This window comes from Hemibagrus wyckioides, linkage group LG02 (genome assembly GCF_019097595.1).
Source record: "Hemibagrus wyckioides isolate EC202008001 linkage group LG02, SWU_Hwy_1.0, whole genome shotgun sequence".
Taxonomy (NCBI): domain Eukaryota; kingdom Metazoa; phylum Chordata; class Actinopteri; order Siluriformes; family Bagridae; genus Hemibagrus; species Hemibagrus wyckioides.
The window spans coordinates 25391275-25396427 of NC_080711.1; the positions used below are offsets into that span (position 1 = coordinate 25391275).

Consider the following 5153-nt stretch of genomic DNA (forward strand, 5'->3'; position numbering starts at 1 on the left):
TAAAAAACCTGAACCTTTAAGGATTTGGTTCCGTCTAAGGTAGAACACTTCAAGTTCAGAACCCTCTAAAGCTCTTTAATGAGACTTAAAAGAAGACGCTATGAGTTTCACGGGTTCTGTGATTCAGTTCCGTGTAGAACTTTACACACACGAAGAACCCTTTCAGGTTTATTTTAACAGTGTAATTTATGTACAATGTCAAATGCACACACACACACACACACACACACACACACACACACACACAGTAACTCTCCCCGCCCCCTCGCTCTCCCCAGGCAGCTCTCGCGCTTATCCAGCAACAGCCGTTACCTGGTTACCGGTGGCCGGTGTCTCGCGCAGCAGTGCAGTGCGACGGTGAGGGACTCAGCTTTCAGAGCGCATTCACACAGCGGAGAGTTTCACAGGCACGAGCTCGCCGCTTCCAGCCGCCTCATGCGCTTTCATTTCCGTTATCTCCCTCTTCCCCTCCCTTCCTCCTGATCCTCACTCGGGTTCTGCGGTTCTGCATGAATCCGGAGCTCCAGACTCGCGCTGCTGATCACAGGTAAGTTTCTGAAGCGTCTTCACAGGATGTTGTGACTGTAACTCGGTTAGTAACGGACACACCGCGCACGGAACGGTTCTTCATCACACTTTTTTTTTCTGTGATAGATTAAAGATCAGAGACACAGCTGTATGCGTTAAGGTGCGCGCGCTGCAGGTGTTCTCCAGCTTTAATTGCGCTGTAGTTGATTAAGGAGTCACGTGATGCGCTTTAGTCCTCTAATCATTTCTAATATTAATGAAGAGTCACAACATTTATAAAAATTATTTCATTACATATTCCTCTACATGTACATTACATGCTACTCTGAAATATACCGAATTTAATCTGTAAATATAAACAAAGCTTCTAAAATATCCGAATATGTAACAAACACTGTCTATTTATTTATTTATTTATTTATTTATTTACTGGTACTCACCGTGCATTGTCAGTCTGCATTATAATAATCAATAATAAAAGTTGTGGATATTACGGGATGTGGATGATGTCCTCAGGTCCTGATCCTCTACTCAAACATCCTGTCAGAGATCACCAGCTTCTCTCTCCATCCAGAGTTCAGCTCCAGATTTACACAAAACTGTGATCAACATCTGAATAAAGCATTCAGCTCGAGGGTTAGGTGTGTTACAGATACAGGAGGTGTGTGTGTGTACACAGTGTGTAGTGATTCTAGTACAGTGTGTGTGTGTTACAGATACAGGAGGTGTGTGTGTGTACACAGTGTGTAGTGGTTCTAGTACAGTGTGTGTGTGTTACAGATACAGGAGGTGTGTGTGTGTGTGTGTACACAGTGTGTAGTGGTTCTAGTACAGTGTGTGTGTGTTACAGATACAGGAGGTGTGTGTGTGTACACAGTGTGTAGTGGTTCTAGTACAGTGTGTGTGTGTTACAGATACAGGAGGTGTGTGTGTGTGTGTGTACACAGTGTGTAGTGGTTCTAGTACAGTGTGTGTGTGTTACAGATACAGGAGGTGTGTGTGTGTGTGTGTACACAGTGTGTAGTGATTCTAGTACAGTGTGTGTGTGTTACAGATACAGGAGGTGTGTGTGTGTGTGTACACAGTGTGTAGTGGTTCTAGTACAGTGTGTGTGTGTTACAGATACAGGAGGTGTGTGTGTGTGTGTGTACACAGTGTGTAGTGATTCTAGTACAGTGTGTGTGTGTTACAGATACAGGAGGTGTGTGTGTGTGTGTGTACACAGTGTGTAGTGGTTCTAGTACAGTGTGTGTGTGTTACAGATACAGGAGGTGTGTGTGTGTGTGTGTACACAGTGTGTAGTGATTCTAGTACAGTGTGTGTGTGTTACAGATACAGGAGGTGTGTGTGTGTGTGTGTACACAGTGTGTAGTGATTCTAGTACAGTGTGTGTGTGTTACAGATACAGGAGGTGTGTGTGTGTACACAGTGTGTAGTGATTCTAGTACAGTGTGTGTGTGTTACAGATACAGGAGGTGTGTGTGTGTGTACACAGTGTGTAGTGGTTCTAGTACAGTGTGTGTGTGTTACAGATACAGGAGGTGTGTGTGTGTGTGTACACAGTGTGTAGTGATTCTAGTACAGTGTGTGTGTGTTACAGATACAGGAGGTGTGTGTGTGTGTGTGTGTGTACACAGTGTGTAGTGATTCTAGTACAGTGTGTGTGTGTTACAGATACAGGAGGTGTGTGTGTGTGTGTGTACACAGTGTGTAGTGGTTCTAGTACAGTGTGTGTGTGTTACAGATACAGGAGGTGTGTGTGTGTGTGTGTACACAGTGTGTAGTGATTCTAGTACAGTGTGTGTGTGTTACAGATACAGGAGGTGTGTGTGTGTGTGTGTACACAGTGTGTAGTGATTCTAGTACAGTGTGTGTGTGTTACAGATACAGGAGGTGTGTGTGTGTACACAGTGTGTAGTGATTCTAGTACAGTGTGTGTGTGTTACAGATACAGGAGGTGTGTGTGTGTGTGTACACAGTGTGTAGTGATTCTAGTACAGTGTGTGTGTGTTACAGATACAGGAGGTGTGTGTGTGTGTGTACACAGTGTGTAGTGATTCTAGTACAGTGTGTGTGTGTTACAGATACAGGAGGTGTGTGTGTGTGTACACAGTGTGTAGTGATTCTAGTACAGTGTGTGTGTGTTACAGATACAGGAGGTGTGTGTGTGTGTGTGTACACAGTGTGTAGTGATTCTAGTACAGTGTGTGTGTGTTACAGATACAGGAGGTGTGTGTGTGTGTACACAGTGTGTAGTGATTCTAGTACAGTGTGTGTGTGTTACAGATACAGGAGGTGTGTGTGTGTGTGTACACAGTGTGTAGTGATTCTAGTACAGTGTGTGTGTGTTACAGATACAGGAGGTGTGTGTGTGTACACAGTGTGTAGTGATTCTAGTACAGTGTGTGTGTGTTACAGATACAGGAGGTGTGTGTGTGTGTACACAGTGTGTAGTGATTCTAGTACAGTGTGTGTGTGTTACAGATACAGGAGGTGTGTGTGTGTGTGTACACAGTGTGTAGTGATTCTAGTACAGTGTGTGTGTGTGACAGATACAGGAGGTGTGTGTGTGTGTGTGTGTACACAGTGTGTAGTGATTCTCCTATTGGTGGACACTTTAATAACACTCAAGAGAACATGTCTGATTTTGTCAGTGAAGTTTCTGCTGTTCTGTTCTGTTCTGTTCTGTTCTGTTCTGTTCTGTTCTGTTCTGTTCTGTTCTGGTCTGTTCTGGTCTGATCTGTTCTGGTCTGTTCTGGTCTGATCTGCTGAAACAGAGAGTTGGTGGACTCTGTATTGTGTATTATTCACTGGGTTTGTAATGGCTGTGTGTGTGGGATGTCGTGGCCTCTCTGCCATTTCGCTGGAATTCTTTCCCGCTGCGTGGGAGACTGATGACTTCATCATTCCCTGATTTTCCCTGAGCATTCCAGATCCTTCTGACATCACTGCGTGTGTGTGGGAGCAGAGCATTTCGCCTCCACGCCGTATAACACAAGCCGATCAGGGTGCGGAAGAAGGTGAGGTCCAGAACTGTTGATGAGCTGCTGATGTTGATGATGATGGACTCCAGACATTTAGCTGACAGAACCAGCAGCTCTAATTCTGTTAGTTGCTAACCCAGTTAGCCGGTAATGTGGTTAGCAGGGCAGGTTCCAGGCTGGTGTGGAAAAGTCAATTCCGCTGATCCGTCTCACAGTGCCGAGGATGAAGAAGAGAACTAGACATTGCAGTGAAAGACATTGCAGTATCTATATTAGATAGTAGATATTAGGATATGGACTTTTCTGGGATAAAATGTAAAAAAAAAGTTTTTTTTTGTCATGAAGAAGAAGTCCTGTGTTTCAGACTTGTGCTCTGTTCAATCCTCCGCATGATGAAGGTAAAAGCTGCAGGTTCTAATGAACCCCTCAGTGTTCAGCACTTTGCTCTTCCATGTGAAGCCTGATCTTGGGGTTTATTTCTAATTCCGGCACATTTTCAGTCCAGTTTTACATCAAGGCGCTAAATCTCACAATCATCTGAGTACCAGAACCCAGTTTAGGTGGAAAATGACACTCATTTGAGCAAAGCAGCACTCGCTCCTGTGGACAGGTTGTGAAATCCGTGTGATCAGTTTCATTGTCAGTTTATTAAGTGATGCACTTGGAGTTGGTTATTATTTCACATGAATAAAGCTGAAAGAAAACACTAAGCCTGCCAGATCCCCTGCAGGAGGAACCTACAGCCTGAGCTCAGGTGTGTGCTGAGGAAATGAAGCAAGAAAGAAATGAGCTGTGAGAGAAGAAGGAGGTGAAGGAGCTGAAAAAGCTGAAGGAACCAAAGGAACTGAAGGAGCTGAAAAAGCTAAAGGAGCTGAAGGATCTGGATGGAAATGGAAATGAGCTGCTAGCAGCACAGACACTCCACATCTCACTAGCTTCTCTCAACAGCTCAGAAGTCATCCAGCCGAGTCCAGCCTACACACAATCCTGGAATAAAAATAGTTCCCTCAGATCAGCACTGCTGAGACACATGCAGCAGGACCAGCAGAGTTACCGCATTATGAAGGAGGAGAGATTAATGACATGTTAATGCAGGTTCGGTCTAATCTAATGATCTAATGACCTCGCGCAGATAACACCACGGTCCCAGCCATCATAAATCTGTCAGGAAAACGTCTGTCTGCGTTCCTCGTCCATGAGGTCATCAGTGTCAGTGAAGAGGATGAGATGGAGAAATAGGAGTGATAGAAACATCATCAGTTATTCTCCTTCCTGTCAGTCAACCAGAGAAAACATCTAACCCTTATCTTCACAGTCAGATAAAGGTGAGTTTGAGTTAAACTGCAGCAGCTGCTGGAAACAACACAGAGTTCCAGCAGAAAGATGTGGAGCAGATCCATACCATGCTGGAGAAACTCCACTGAAGTGTCTGACTGTGTAACTGGAGAGTGACGTGTGGAAGTAAACAGGTGGAGATTCTGAAGGTGGAGGATCATGGGACGGTATTTTCAGTAGCAGGGCTGGATATGGCACTTATGATTTTATAAAATCTAAACACCAAATTCAGTGTTTCTCACTTGTGTCTCTAAATAATAAGCAGAGAATTATATTCCTCTTCAGAGTGTGTTCCTCTTCAGAGTG

At 44.4% G+C, this 5153-nt stretch overlaps 1 protein-coding gene across 1 annotated transcript in view; it reads left to right on the plus strand.

Annotated features, from left to right (window-relative positions):
* The first annotated feature begins 266 nt into the window (after positions 1-266).
* Positions 267-5153, plus strand: part of sstr3 (somatostatin receptor 3) — a 21423-nt gene continuing 16536 nt past the window's right edge. Inside the window, exon 1 of the mRNA XM_058374520.1 lies at positions 267-547. The gene's annotated coding sequence lies outside the window, so the exon portion shown is untranslated. The remainder of the gene's footprint in view (positions 548-5153) is intronic.